We start from the raw sequence: 16,898 nt of genomic DNA on the forward strand, positions 1-16,898 counted from the left end.
CTACTCATAGAAAATTCGAGAGAAGGGCAAGCTTCCTTCACACATAACATGATGAGCAGTAGGACAAGCTTTGTCCGTAGACAACTAAGCAGCAGTTGGGCAGGTATCCCACTACACGGAGCATGTACAGCAGGAAGGCAAGCTTCCTCTACACATAGAAAGTGAGAGAGAAAGGCAAGCTTCCTTCACACATAACATGATGAGCAGTAGGACAAGCTTCATCCATAGACAACTAAGCAGCAGTTTGGCAGGTATCCCACTACACGGAGCATGTACAGCAGGAAGGCAAGCTTCCTCTACTCAGAGAAAGTTCGAGAAAAGGGCAAGCTTCCTACATAACATAACATGATGAGCAGTAGGACAAGCTTCGTCCGTAGACAACTAAGCAGCAGTTGGGCAGGTAAACCACTACATGGAGCATGTACAGCAGGAAGGCAAGCTTCCTCTACTCAGAGAAAGTTCGAAAAAGGGCAAGCTTCCGTCACACATAACATGATGAGCAGTAGGACAAGCTTCGTCCATAGACAACTAAGCAGCAGTTGGGCAGGTAAACCACCACAGGGAGATGTAAGGCAGCAATAAGCTTCCTCTACACATAGAAAGTGAGAGAGAAAGGCAAGCTTCCTTCACACATAACATGATGAGCAGTAGGACAAGCTTCGTCTGTAGACAAGTGAGCAGCAGTTGGGCATGTACCCCGCCACACGGAGCATGTACAGCAGGAAGGCAAGCTTCCTCTGCTCAGTCTCGCACTCTAAAGATACATGGCGTCATATAAGCTCCTCACATGGAATATTCGAGGCCTGAATGATTACAGGAAAGCCAGACTTTTTCCGGCTTACTTAACCCGTCACTAGATTGATATTTGTTTCCTCCAAGAAACTCACTTGAACAACACGTCAAATCCAAAGCTACAGCACAGACACTGGGGACACATCTGTTCAGTGACAGATTCTAATTATTCCAGGGGGGAGGCCATCATCATACGCCGCCGGCTGGAGTGGAGTACGACACACGCACAGCTCAATACAGAGGGGAGATGTGTTATCCTAAGGGGCTCATGGGGCGGAGCTGGGATGGTGCTGGCAGCAATTTATGGCCCTAATACTGACGAGCCAGTTTTCCTTTCATAATATATGAGCGCACCTCGCAGGGTTAGGATGAGACACTATTGTTTGGGCAGGAGATTTCAGCGCCATACTAAATGACACACTGGGTAGAAGGGGCTCAGCCCGGAGGTTATATCCCAGGGCCAGCGCAACCCTTAACACACTCATGCAGGAAAATGAGCTAATAGACATTTGGAGAAGCTAGAACCCTGACAGCGTAGAAGGCACATGCATAACATCACACCATAATGCCTGGTCTAGACTTGACTACCGGCTGGTATGCAAAGATGGGGCTGCATGGACAACTGATGTCTGTCTGTTCCCTAGAACACTCTCTGATCACGCACCTTGCCTGCTTCAGCTCAGTGTCCCAACTCCGCCTGGTCGGGCATTTAGCTGGAGACTTCCACCTCTCCCTTTATTAGACTCGGCATTCCGGGAAGACATCAGGAAAGACATCTCAGATTACTTTGCAATCAATGAGGGATGGGTGTCCTCGGCCGGGTACAATTTGGGAAGCCTTTAAAGTGATAATATGGGGGAGTTGTATTGCCAAACAGGCTGGGGTGTTGAAGTCCATCAGATCATTGTTAAAGACCCTAGAGACACAGATTAGGGGGGAGGAGGAGCAATATTACAAGACCAAAGATGGGAGCCACCTGGCATCACTGAGGGCAAAGCTCTCGGATTACGAGTAGGTGGCACACCGCGAAGTTAAATTCTTGGGAAAATATAACAAAGCCAGGAGGTATGGGGAGGGTGACCGCCCAGGTAAAACCCTGGCCACCACACTTAGACCTCCGCGAAATTCGGCATACATCAAAGAACGTATGGACAACAACTGCGTTCCAGTGAGGGGGTCCCAGCAAGTACGTCAATATCTGACAGATTTGTACTCCAAGCTATATTCCTCCACTTCACTAGATATATCGGCTAACTCACAGCCATACTTAGATTCCATAGAATTGTTATGGTTAGCGGATGCGCACAGAGAATATCCGGATGAACCCTATACCACGGAGGATATCTTACAGGTCATAAATAATCTACCTAATGACAAAGCCCCCGGCTTAGATGGTCTGACCACATCTTTTTATAAACCATATGGTACGTTGCTAGCTCCACACCTACTGAACGTTTACCAGGAATCGCTTGGGTCAGGTCGCCTTCCACCAGCTATGCGTGAGACGGTAATATTAACGTTACCAAAACCCGGGAAAGACCAGACCAACCGGGAATCTTATTGCCTCACTCATAAACATTGACAATGAAATATATGCCAAACTCATAGCACAAAGACTGCAGCTCATTCTCCCCCTCATCGCTAGACCAGATCAATCCGGCTTCATACCTGGTAGGTCCGCTGCGCATGATCTGCGAACATTCTTCGCTTTGCTTTACTACCTCAGCCCCAAAACACCTGCTTTAGCTGCGCTGCCGTTCGCCACTAAAGCTTTTGATTCCCTCGAATGGGCATATTTATTTAATATATTGGCTAGACTATGCATCATCTCATCATTTATTTGGCAAATTAAACTTCTGTATTCTGAACCTACAGCCCGGCTGCGAGTCAATGGCCTCATATCCAAGAGTTTCCCCATCTCACAGGGCATGAGGCAAGGGTGTCCCTTATCCCCTCTCCTTTTTAAGTCTCGCCTGACCCAGCGTATGCGCTGGTCTGGCGAGACTTATTGAGAGGGCTCCAAAAAGTGCTACCAGGCCAGCCTAGAGCTACAGTGCATGTGCGCTTGACGACGATTACTTTCACTTTCGCGGCCGCACGACCGCTTGTTTACTCTCTTTCTTGTGAGTTGCTCTCCCCTTACACTTGCTCTCCGAGTTGCTTCCCCCACCTAATCCCCTTCCCATTTGGCATGTTTTTTAAATTAATTTATTTAAACCATCCCTACGTTCTATCCCTTGCTGGTGCCACTGAATGGCTGACTCTCGCCGTCCCGTCCACTGTTTTTCCCGGGATATCGCAGGCACCTCAACTCGCTTTAAAAAATAATTCAAAATCCCCCTTCACCCAGCTCCTTTATTGCTCCACACTTCAACCACAATTATGGCAACCTGGCCCTACTTCACTTAAATGGAACCCGCTCGCTTCTCTTAAATTGCCCCGCCATCACCACTTGCAAATCTGTCATCATGCTCATAAGCTTAAAAACAAGCATTGACATAGCCAATAGGTCTCGCTTTTGGAACCTTATAAGTGTTTAGCCATGCAACAGTTGCATAACTAAATACTTATAAGGTCCCAAATGCGAGATCTATTGGCTATGCCAATGCTTGTTGCTATAGCCATGGAGCCCCATGCAGCATGCCTCCGACAACATCATGCTGCCAGAGGTTTGGGGTTGACATCAAGGGGCCTGATAGTCTCGTTGAATGCCGATGATGTGACACTATAAATACATAAACCGGAGAAACACGCTCCCTATACTTACTAGGGGGCATATCAACAACAACCAGCGATAATTATCGCTGAGCGCACTTAGCGCTCGGATAATTATCGCCGGCTAGCGCCGATTTTTATCGCTGAGATAGTGTGCTATTAGCAACGCTTATCTCATCGGCGATAAAAATCCTAGCGCTAACTGGCTAACGTGAGATTATCGCTGGAAACCCAGCGATAATCTCACGTTAGCTAGTTGATAGGGACTCACAAACTTAGCCATGATATCCTTCTTCCATAGGATATCATGGCTAAGTCAGTCCTGAAGCAGGTGTTAGGAAAGTAGCAATAAAAGGTGTTATCGCTACTTTTCCTGACGCTATGCTTCATAGCGTGGGGCTTGATGATAGGAGAAATGTCGCTTAGCGACATTTCTCCTGTCAGGTCAGGAACGCCCACTTTGCATCTCATTAGAGATGCAAAGCTGGGCGTTAGAATTCACCACGTTAAAGCAAGGTTTCACGCGTTAGCGTGACCTTGCTAATATAGCGATAAAATTATCGCCGCTTTTCAGCCGAAAACGGCCGCTAAAGCGGCGATCATTTTTTATCGCCTCGTTGTAAATATGCCCCCAAGTTTGTCGGACTGTCTGGTGTTCAAATCAATTGGTCCAAGTCGACACTCTTACCCCTGACAGATTGCTCAGCACCCTTCTAACTTAACTACCCATTACCATTACCATTACCATTAGTCTTTATTCGATTTAACAAAATCATGAAAGACACAAACATAAATCAAAACATTACATATAAAAACACATTAAAATTGTTAAGTTCATCAATAAATAAGTTAAAATGGATTCTAAAAAAGCATTAAACTAATCGGACTAACAGCAAATTTAACAATGAATAATTAAAAAAAACCCTAGGCTACAGTATTGTAAAAACATTTTACATAATTTGACACTAGGCGACAGCTTTGTTGGTAGCTTGAGAGGGAATTATCTGTGATTTGCTAGAGGCTTTCGCCCTTAGGTTCCACGCCCAACCCAGAAATTTTGCTAATGGGATAGAAATGGTTGGGGAAGTGCTGGTGCATAGAATTCTTAAAGCAATGGCACTGCTCGTGGTGCCCAAGTTCCTACACAGTGGTGACAACCACACTCGCCTAGGAACAACAAGTGCCGGACAGACAAACAGTAGATGGGCGATAGATTCTACATGCACCCCACAAGCTGGACAGATCTCTTCATTTGCACTAGACCATCTGCCTGTAAGAGACTTAATTGGAAGAGAACCTGCTCGCAGCTGAAAATACAGCTTCCTGTCTCTAGGCTTTGTGATCAGGTCCCAGTAGGGTTCAAAGGCGGGTGTAAACTTCGCCTCCAGATAACGACCAGCCATCCCATTAGGATTTACACGATTCCACACCTGGTGGTTAACCCGCTCCCAATAAATAGCTTTCATGACTTTCTTTGGGGGGAACTGCGCAGTTGTTGGTTCACTCCATAGCCCCGCCATGCCCATGGCTGTTAAGGTCTGACGAAGCTGCCTCAGCCATTCAATTTTATGAAAGACATCTAGTTCTATGACATCAATAATCCCTTTGGCGTACAAAGAGAGCTCGGGAGTAGTCCAAAGCCTTCGCCAGTATAAGATTGGACGTAATCTGGCGATATCTGCAACGGCATTCCTGCCAAGCTCGTACCTTACAGGGACCATAGGTGAACTCTGCGGGAGGCTTGTTATGCTACGGAGAAAATAATTTTCTGCTGTTGTTAGGGGAGCCAACCGACTAAACCCCCATAATTCTGCCCCGTACAAAGCTGAACCCAGTACCTTTGCCTCGTAAACTTGGAGTACAGGTTTAACGGGCTTGGTAACTTAACTACCCTCTCAAGTAGGCCGACGGTCCGGTTAAATACTTGGGTGTCTGGTTGAGCTGTGATTTGCAGGAACTTTGGGATATGAATTATGCTCGTACGATGAGCTGGCTTGGGAGGAAGTTAAACACCTGGTCAAGACTGCCGCTGTCGGTGGCAGGAAGAATAGCCATGGCTAAGATGATCGTACTTCCCAAACCTCCCTCTCCCTCTCACTCAAACATTCTTAAAATCATTGCGATCCCTGATGATTGATCTGGTCTGGGCCGGGAAGCAAGTGAGAATTTCCTGGGAGTTGCTCACACTGCCACTCAGCCAGGGGGAAAACCAAAGGAAATGATGGACTGAGTGTTGAACATTCCAAGCACTCACCCCAGTCAACTGATCTGGGTTTAATCCATCACCGTTCTTTAGCCCACTCTGCCCACTTTAGCTATGTCTTCCCTTTGGTTTTTGCTTTGTTCGCCATAAGTTGGCAGGGTATGCTCAGACGTGAGTCCCTTGCTCACTTTGCCACTGGATTCAAGCAAGCCTGGCTGAAGACGGCTGAAATGCCAGAAACCGGTCCTAGGAAGCTTGTTTCCGGTCCAGGGAAGACATGGCTTGGCAGTTCGGGCAGGACTGTTCCCATGAGGCACAGGGTCAGACTGATTTGCATATGGCCATGTCTGAACTGGGGTGGCAGAGTGGGCTAAAGAACGATGATGGATTAAACCCAGATCAGTTGACTGGGGGTGAGTGCTTGCAATGTTCAACACTCCGTCCATCATTTCCTTTGGTTTTTACTCAGCCAGGGGGGCCTGGGTGTGCCGGATATCCCCCTATATGCTTACTATGCGCAGGCCCAGTTTCTGCACCACTGGCTACACGCAACCCCATTCCAACCTCATTTAGCGATACAATTGAATAGAGCATCACCTACCCCACTAAGGGGCATATCAACAACAACCGGCGATAATTATCGCAAAGCGCACTTAGCACTAGGATAATTATCGCCGGCTAGCGTGAATTTTTATCGCTGAGATAGCGTGCTATTAGCAACGCTTATCTCAATAGCGATAAAAATCTACACGCTAACAGGCTAACGTGAGATTATCGCTGGAAACCCAGCGATAATCACACGTTACCTTGTTGATAGGGACAGGCAAACTTAGCCATGATATCCTCCTTCCATAGGATATCATGGCTAAGTCTGAAAATTAGCAGACGTAAAAAAGCAGCGTTAACCGCGGTTAGCGCTGCTTTTTTTGTCTCTAACAGGGTTAGCGACATGTTTAATAATAGGAGAAATGTCGCTTAGCGCCATTTCTCCTATTATTTTACTCTGGAACGCCCCCTTTGCATCTCATTAGAGATGCAAGGGGAAGCGTAGAGTAAAAGGGTGCTAACATGTAAATTTGCATGTTAGCACCCTGTTGTTGATAGGGTGCTAGTTTTATCTCTGCTTTTTTGGCTTTTAAAGCCAAAAAAGCAGAGATAAAGCCCTTGTTGATATGCCCCTAAATGTGGCAATATTTTCTAAATTTCAGAGACCCAAAAACGAAATAGATACTACTGAGACACTGCGCTGGACGTGAGATGGACTTTCTACAAGAGCAGGGCTGGAGGTATTATACGCCCCCTCTGGCGCACCATCCCCAAATACCGGCTCTTGCCGATCGGAGCGAGGCGATAAGGGCTGGTAAACTCGGCATGACCCCATTTGCATATATATATTCGAGGACACATTTGCTACCCCGCCGACACAGCTTGGGGAGATTAAGCCTCATTTCTCAGATCTGTTGTTATATTATCGCATAAGGACGACTTATCGCCAGATCCACAGCACCTTCCCTGCCCCTCCGCCTACGCTACCAGCCCTCGAGTATAGTACCCCCAGGGGCACCCCGCTTTCCCCCCTCCCCCAAATTAGGTTACCCAATGAAAACACAAGAAACAGTTGTAAGTGGGTAACAAATGCTGCAGGTTTTATTACATAATTCCAGGATATGTAATAGGTGGGTTATCTTACGGGCGATCCAAGGGCAGGCGGCCATCTACATCACCTGCCCGCCTGATGAGCCGGGCAGCACGGGAACGACCCGCAAGTGCTGCCCCCCAAGTGATTCTTTTTACGATCACGTGCCGTTGAAATTCTACTCACACCCCCCCTCTCGGGGCGGAGCGTCGCATAGCAAGCCCCCGGTTGTTCAGGCCCACAACCGCCCGCAGGCCTAGCGGGGTGCCGACCGGCTTCCGGTACCTCTCTGGAGGCTCCTCGTTTTGGCTCAGGCACCACGTGGTGCCGCGCAGAGGTACCCTTTGTACCGGCCTGCTTCCAGATCGCCCTGTAACTCCGCCTGCAACGAAAAGGAAAACATTACAACGCTCAGAAAAAACCCCACCCAACCACGCCTACGCCGGGTAAGCGGTAGGGAGGGAAAAAGGCGAGGTGGGCGACAAAAGAGGTCGCCAGTGATGGTGGGGGAAGGCTAAATAGCCTCCCCCTCACACCTGGGCCCGGAAGTGACGCGCATTGCACGTCACTTCCGGCCCTGACACGGAGGGGGGCACCAGTCTGTGTCCCTGCCCCCCCCCGAAGAAGGGAGTGGGGAGGGGTGACCGGGGCCCCGGGGCCACTAAGGCGCCGACCGCCGAGTGGCCCCCTGCGGGGGCCGCGGTCAGCGGCATAGTACCCCCAGGGGCACCCCGCTTTCCCCCCTCCCCCAAATTAGGTTACCCAATGAAAACACAAGAAACAGTTGTAAGTGGGTAACAAATGCTGTAGGTTTTATTACATAATTCCAGGATATGTAATAGGTGGGTTATCTTACGGGCGATCCAAGGGCAGGCGGCCATCTACATCACCTGCCCGCCTGATGAGCCGGGCAGCACGGGAACGACCCGCAAGTGCTGCCCCCCAAGTGATTCTTTTTACGATCACGTGCCGTTGAAATTCTACTCACACCCCCCCTCTCGGGGCGGAGCGTCGCATAGCAAGCCCCCGGTTGTTCAGGCCCACAACCGCCCGCAGGCCTAGCGGGGCGCCGACCGGCTTCCGGGACCTCTCTGGAGGCTCCTCGTTTTGGCTCAGGCACCACGTGGTGCCGCGCAGAGGTACCCTTTGTACCGGCCTGCTTCCAGATCGCCCTGTAACTCCGCCACAGCCCTGGAGGCGGCTAACCGTCGCAGCCAGGGCCCCCCACCACCTGCTATAGTCTTACCTGCAACCTCTCCTATCTAGGGCTTCCTGCAACTAGCTGGAAGGGAACCGTCCTAGTCGAAAGAAGAGTTTGAAATTCTGCCACCTCAAGACAGTGTGACAGCGCTAGCAGGACTCAAACCCTGTGAGATCCCTTATATCCACAGGCCCAAGACTTACCAGTGAGCTATAGCTCCTGGTGTTGTAGATGGCCCCATCTATGCCCCCATCTATGCCCCCAAGGCCTGGGGAGATATGCCAAGAACTATTTCGCCCCTCATGCGGGCAGGTTACTCTCTTCACAATTCTGGGCCTGCCCTCTTTGGCTATGAAGGCGAGAAGTGTTTTTACTTAACCTTTGGCCAGACCTCTGATTGCTAAACCTGGAGCACCGGAGTGCTCCTGGCTGCCAGCGCGTGACCATGGTCAAGGGGCGACTCTCGCCCCTGCCCACCATCCCCTATTCCTTATGGGAATTGTGCCCCTACAGATCCCTCAGAGATGTAACCCCCTAGGTATACCAGCTTTGGGAATCTGCCTGGCTTAAACATTGCGCGCTGTCAGTAAAGTTCAAGCATTGAGGATTGACTAAGTCCTACTACGCCCCTCCCATCATGCTCCTCAGAAGGACCCAGAGCATCCCCAGCAGTGCCAAATTCCTGCTCCGTTGAAGTGGAGATTTAGTGCACCCTGGGTGTGTCAAATGTACTATTGACATACTGTCCCCTTGCGATTGCCCCGCTGACACCCCAGTTACTGTGCCAGCAGCACCCTATGTTTGCTGGCAGCGCCCCTAGCGCGGTAACGTGTCCGTACCCGGATCCCAGTCTCCCGCATCTGCGGTACGCAACCAGTGAAACCGGTGGGGGGTACCCCCAACCGCAATGGTCCTCTAGACATTAAGAAAAGCCCTATTTTCCCTGGGCCCAGCTGAGAGGCCCGAGGCCCGCCTATGGAGCCTAATTACTTGTTTTGCTACTCTGCCCCTTTATGGGTAGGCCTCAGAATTAGGGCAACGCGCGTGCTCCCAGGGCACGGTGCTCCCAGAAAGCAGATGTCTGGTTGCAGTGGAATGCCCCCCAAAGTACACCTGGACCTATTCCTATACGGTTCTTTCCGCTACTTCTCCTGCAGGCCTAACTCTTGGTTATGGTGCCCAGCTCAGTGTGCTGCAGGCTAATCGGCTTAACAATGAACTATCGGTGGATTTGAGACAGAGGTACACTCCAAGACACCGAATAACCACGGGTTAAATTCTGCTCGCGAGCGGCGCACCCGCAACCACCTGGTCAATCACGCCGGTAACCTATGTGGTGCTAAGTCAGTGCGTCCCTGTATTCAATGCGAATGGGGCACTGAGCTACACCCATATCTACACCCATCTAGTGGCTCAATCCAGACTTCCTTTAGCATTAGATAATAACTACCATTCCCTCTCGGTTGCGTTGCCCTACCCGACTAGGCACCCACCTGGGTGTCTAGGTTACAGTTAGTTATGTGTGTTTTCCCCCATGTCAGTGTCACTATGAGTGACAGTTTAAGGCGGCCCACATAAGCATGTTGGCGGGGCAGAGTTGCGGGCATAAGCATACCTCTTATAGACTGTCAGCAGCAACCCGTGTTTAACTGTTACTAATATGGCAATGACCGTTCTACGTTAGGACTATCCCGACTCTGGTCCGACCTACCCCAGGACTGATGCACTTGGGAGCGCGAGGCCGTAGGCAATAGGGGTGGGTGTCGAGACAACAACAACAAACGACCCAAGCCCCCTTTCAGCAAAAGGTTGGAGACGAGCTACACGTGGAGACGTGTGGTCAGGATCGTACTGCGCGACCCTCGCTATCATTAGCACTCTCATATTGCGCGAACTCGACCCGAATGGTGTGGCAGCGCTGTGCATGATCAACATATTTACACACATATTCGGGAATATTCATTAATTTACCCAGCGTCGCAACCCAGCGTGAACTCGATCCGAAGGTAATGGCGCGCCGTTCATGAGCACTGTATATACATGCATCATCGGGCACGTGGATATTAAATTATCTGCCCATAGTCCCAGCGTGACCCGCCCGAAGGTGTTGGAGTGCAGTACATGAGCCATAGGTATTAACATACCTATTCGGGCACGGTCGATTAGTGATTACTCAAACCGTAATGAGCGCGAAATTATTCGAGCGCCGGACACAAGGACCGACCGAATAACCCATTCGGGTGCAGGGGGAGTCGTAATGCCCGTAATCATCTAATGCTCGCGAATGTGGGCACAAGCAATTTTTGTGAATAATACGTGCACTTGTATCATGTGTCTGCCTTATAGCGAGCCAGCACATACATGTTGCATATTGTATAGCGCGAACTCAACGCCAAAGGTATTGCACCGCTTCACATAAGCACTGTATTTACGTTACACATACAGGCACGGGGAGCGTGAGAGATTCGTACCATAGAACACAAACCCCATTCCAGGTCACGCGAGCACTGCACCATATTCACCCTTGAGGTGCGTGGGGGGATTAGCAATACCCGTAATCGCCTGATGTGAACAGTGCATGTACTGGTATCATGTATCTGCCATATCGGAAGCCCAAAGCAGACGCCCGACCAGGGACATGAACCCTGGACCCTCATATTAAAAGTCTGATGCTCTACCGACTGAGCTATCCGTGCCCTTAGGATGCATATTTATATAGTGCGAACTCGACCGGAAGGTATTTGGAGCACTTTACATGAGCACCGTATTTACATTACATCTTCACGCAGGGGCGCTTCAAAAATTCGTACCATTTTACCCGCTCCCCAAACTGGATCACACGAGCACCGCACCAGATTTTCCATTGAGGTGCGGGGGGTTTATTAATGCCCATAATCGCGTATGTGAACAATGCACGCACTTGTGTCATCTATCTGCCATATAGGAAGTCAGCAATACATGTTGCAGAATTATATAGCGCGAACTCGACCTGAAGGTGTTGGAGCGCTTTACCTGAGCATCCTATTTACATTACACATTCCAGCACGGGGAGCTTACAAGATTCGTACCATACTAAACGATCCCGGTGCCATGTCCATAGCGCCTGCCGCACGCAGCCCACTGCATGCCCCCCCCTCCCTCAACGGCAGCATAGCCGACGGGAGGGGGGCGATACCCTTTACCAGGGAGCGCCACAGGTGTTGCACCGCCCGCGATCAGCGGGGACCCAGGCAGCTCCCAGCCTTGCAGTGCTGGTGCATTGGGGCTGTGAACCCACGCTAGTCTCCTACCGGCTCCCACGGCACAGGGTATGCGGCTTCAAGCCGGCCGCACCCCCGTTAATTTACTTCGCTCGCGAGGGCGACCGCCATTGTGAAGTATGCCCCGCGGGCGATCACTAACCTGTGTGCTCTGCCGGACCAAACGAAAGGTACGCCAACCGATCCAGAATCAATGTAAGTTGAACCTGTGACTTTGCGAGCAAGCGTCCCAAGGCAGAGGACCCACGCACGCTCATGCCCGCTCCCACCGTGCGCCGGGTGCGCGGGTTATTGGCCGTCCGCTCCCATACCAACTAACGTGCACGAGGTCCACCGCCAGCAAGCAATCCACCCCAGGACCTTAATGGAGCTTTCAAGAATCTATGGGACTTAAGGGATGGCCCCGGCTAGCAAGAGTCCCATTCCCTCATTCAAAACCGGGGATAAACACATATCACAGGCAACGTGGGGAGAGCCCACCTAGTGTTCTAATTGTGCATGTTTCAACAGCGCAAAGGTATTGGTAATTTGCCCCCTGCGCCACTTACACCCTTGTCCTGTCACGAGCGGGTTCCGTCGGTCAACCGGACACCAAGCACGATCTAGGAGAGAGAATGGAGAGGTGAGCGCAATTGAAACAAGGTATAGGAGGCGCTCGACCTGGTTCTGTCAAGCATGTCCCGATGGCCGTGCAAACGTACTCTCAGTACCCCCCCAAGCCTGCCCACGTGTTGTAGCGCCGTCAGGGTCCTGAGGCGGAAGGCAGGTGACGTAATGTCCCGGGGACCTAATACGCCTTGTACGACAATGGCTACCTGAGAGAAGAGTTTGTACTTTTGCCCCCGCATCTTGGGGTCACTTGTATCATTGTCAGGGCCAAGCACCATTCGAGTGTTATTTATTTAATGTAGATTTATATAGCGCGAAGGTATTAGAGCGCTTTACATGAGCACCGCTTACATTCAGGCACGGGGAGATTAAGTGATTCGCCCAGAATCACAGGATGTGGCGTCGACCCCGAGGCTCGAACCTTGGTTCCCTGCACCTAAGTTGGAAATCTATGCATATCTTCTTTATCTAGCGCGACTCGACCCGAAGGTATTGGAGCGTGTAGCACCGCATTTACATACATATTTAGGCACGGGGGGATTAAGATTAAGTGATGTGCCCCGAATCACAGAATGCGGCCCCGAGACTCGAAACACCAACCAGATTGAGATTGAGGACCTGAGCCTCGGTCCTTGTATACGTTTCGCTCTTTATGCATATATCCCGTAGCACCGTATTTACATACACATTGAGGCACGGAGTGATTAAGTGATTTGCCCCGAATCACAGAATGTGGACGCGACCTCGCGGCTCGCCCCTGGTTAAGTACCCTGTATCGTTGTCAGGGCCATTCGCTATTCAAATCAAAACCCAACTATAGTTGTACATCGCGAAGGTCTGAAAGCGCTGTACCCGAGCACCGATGTAAAAGCCGACAGACGCATTTGCTCCCTACGAGTGGAATCAGGGTGGCCTATCGACGCGCGATGCGGACGCGGCTCCGAAGCTCGAAGACCTCGCACCCCCTGCGTCAGTGCGGCGGGGGGTGAGGAGATGCCACGACGGGCGGACAAGGTCCCGCACAGGAGGACACACCATGGGACAGGGATGCTCCCACCGCTCCCGTCCATACGCCCGGCCTCAGAAACCGGCACCGCTCCCCACTCTCCTTTGGGCCATATCCGTTCGCTGGGGATGAAGGTGTCTGCCGAACCAGGGATCAAACCAGGCGCGTCACATTACACAGGCCCTAGTAGAATCAGTGGCTGGCCTATCTCGCGATGCTAAAGCGGCCCCAAGCCGCGAAAACCCAAACCAGATTCGGACCTTGAAGCCATGAGGCGTGGTTCATGTCTAGATTACGCTTTTATGCATATTTTATGAATCATCTCCGCATTCAATATAAAAGACATACCGACTCTCGCACCCTGGTCCCCCGCTCCGAGGTTGCTTGTTTCTTGTTGGGCACGGGGAGATTAAGTGAATTGCCCCGAATCACGGGATGTTTTGCCGACGCCGAGGCTCGAACCTGGTTCCTATTTCCAATGTCGGCAGCTCTGGCCGTTACGCCACAACCTCTTTTCTCACGCTGATATTGGTGAAAAAGACACCGTTTTAGAGATTAGGGTTTAAAGGATCTACACAGCAGTGTTCATTATGGTACTTCTTTGTTTGACCTCTCAGATAGCAATGAGTTCATTTACCAGCTGTTGGGCTCGTATTTACATTAACTGGTTAATAGTTGCATCGCTTACTATAAGGAGACCCGTTTTAATCTTTAATTAAAATAATGCCTACAATATGCAATATGAACGTCAGGAGAGCACAAGGTAAAGCCCCCTGTCACTGCGGCCGCCCGGTATCAGAGGACCTGGACAAACAGGCCGAACTAGGCTGGCTCCCTCTCGCATACCTCTGCACGCATACCCGGTGTGAGAAGTTGGCCTGATGTATGATGTCACTAGTTATAGTGTACACCTTATATCAGTCCAAATACCCTTATGGTGATTGGTTGTAAAGTCAACCTTATAGACCAGCTATCCTAGTGGTAGCATGGACAAGAGCAGTCTTAGGCTAAACTCTGAATGGCATGTGAAGCCAGCTGTGATACCATATATAATCCCTTGAATACCAAATGAAAGGACACCACAACAGATATATATATAAAATAAAGTGTATTTATTCTAGTCAAACCCTCAGCACTCTTTATGAGATTAGAGGTAAGTACAACACAGTCTTATTAATGCATACAGTAAGTCACACAGGTAAGTAATACAGTTAGGCCCTAGGGGCCATGCAAACCATATACTAAGTAAGTGGTATAAGAACCACTGTCACGGAAATAGAATAGGCCTAGGCCTAGGGAATCGCTGGGGCTACACTACACTAGCGTTAGTTAGGAAGTGGGAGGCCCACGGGATTCGTGTGCAGAGTGGAAACACTCACGCGTAATGCGTAAAAGTCAATAGCAATAGTACAGTTTAGAAAACGGTAGATTTAGGACACTTCCGGAGTAGCTAGGAAGTTGAGACTTGAAAACTAGACACTAGGATAGTCACTATCCTGATGAGCACCGGAGTACCCAAGTTACCTAGCCCACAGGCTGCGGGTGCATAGGGGTGAAGATGCGTCGTTTTCGTCGTCGACTCCTATGGATGCCTGAAGAAAGATGCTGACAGGCAGTCAGTGAAGAGTGTCCGGTGGATCCCAAGGCTGGGATCAAGAAGAGAAGAAACCTGCAAGCAGAAGGGACAGAGTCAAAGTCACTAGCCAGTGACCACGTGGAACCAGGAAGGAACCAGGCGATGTCGTGAAGAGTTGCAGGTGAAGGTGAAGCTTGTCGCTGCAGCCAGGAGGACCAGGAAGCGTCGAGGATGACCAGGACCAGGAGGCGAGCTGTCCCACGAAGGCTCTTGCTGTCGGCGGCGTCGAAGTTGGACTAGGACTCACCAAGCCTTGGCAAGCGGAACCCACGAAGAACGAAGGACTTGCTTCTGGTGCAGACCAGGAAGGTCTGGGGTGCTTCTTCTTTGCAGAGAAGCGGGAGCCAGTCTGGAGGAGCCAAACCAGCACAGAAGATTTCAGGGTGCGTCGTCACAGAGGCCACTAGCCAGCGGGCAAGCAACTGGACAGACGCGGCAAGCAGGAAAATGCTGAAGGGCCCCACGCAGGACTCGTGGAGTGTGGGGGGCTGATCTTCGGTGCAGATGGTGCTTGGGGTTGGGGCTTCTCAATCCCCGGTGCACAACTTCGAGGGTACCTCAGAAGCTGCGCTGTAAGTTACTAGCCACTTTTCCCAGGTAGCCGGTCCCACGTCGCTCGTCGCCTCCACGGATCTCAGCTCTGCTGCAGATGTGGATGAGGGTCGGAGAAGTCTGGAAGTCAAGGCTCTGGTCGGGCTCTGCAGTCGGTTCCTCGTAGAACGTGGGCAAAGCAAAGGGTAGTCTCTTGATGGTGCCTGTTTGCACAGGGTAGCCACTCCTTGGCTACAAGGGAGATTCTTCAGTCTTCTTCTTTCGTCGAATGTCGAAGGTCCAGAGTTTCTGTTCAGTTTTGCAGGTTCAGGATAATCTAAAGTCTTGAGGCCCAACTCCCACTCTTATACTAATCTGGGGGGCTGGGATACCTGCTAGGTCACGCCTTATGGGTGGGACCTGGGAGGGGGTGGTTACACCCACTTCCCTTTGTCCAGTTTCGCGCCAGAGCTGGGGCTGGAGTGCCCCAGCGCCGGTTTGAACTGGACTATGCAAGGAACACCTTGTGTGCCCCAGGCATGTCTCATTCCTTTCAGCCCACCCTGCCCCAATACACTAAAGGCTGTCTGGGGAGGTGCTAGCACCTCCCCAAGCAGGAAACCTATTGTCCAGGCCTCCCTGGCTGGGATCACTCCCAGCTGCAGGAGGTCAGACTTGTGTCGTGGCAGCAGCATCCATTTTGTGATGCTGAGGCTTTGGTCAGAGGCTAACAGTTGAAGTATGATTTTAACATGTCTTTCCCTCTAGAAGGGGGGAATAATATTCTCATGTCCAGAAATGGCATGGGGGTATTATTCCCTAGTGTTAGACACCTTACACGACATGTTTTGATAAAGCCAAACCATAGTTACCATAACCGTCTAAGATTATAAGGCACTTTAAGAGTATATGGTAGGCTATATCATAGAACAGCTATAAGGACAAGGTTCCGACAGCTGCAGACAGGCTCAGCTCATGCTAGAGCACCATCTCACATGTTACCAAGCACTCTGCCTCCAGGATTGTCAAGGCCTGCCATAGGAGTGACTAATAGGTACACATGTGTCTATATGTAAGTTAGGTATAGGAATACTACACCTAAGCAAGGGGTGATTACACGACCTTGCCCCAGCTGAGTGATCAGCCAGTTGTGTCAAAATGGAAGGCCAGGCCAGGGGTGGCATAATACATGCTGCAGCCCCTGGTAGGCCTAGGGTACACCTATGCCCTGGGTACCTAGGGTACACTGTACAGGGGCCAATAAGGTGATCCTATCCAAATGGGTTATGCACCTAAAGTACATAGTATT

The sequence above is a fragment of the Triturus cristatus genome, chromosome 2_2 (assembly GCF_964204655.1).
Source record: "Triturus cristatus chromosome 2_2, aTriCri1.1, whole genome shotgun sequence".
Taxonomy (NCBI): Eukaryota; Metazoa; Chordata; class Amphibia; order Caudata; family Salamandridae; genus Triturus; species Triturus cristatus.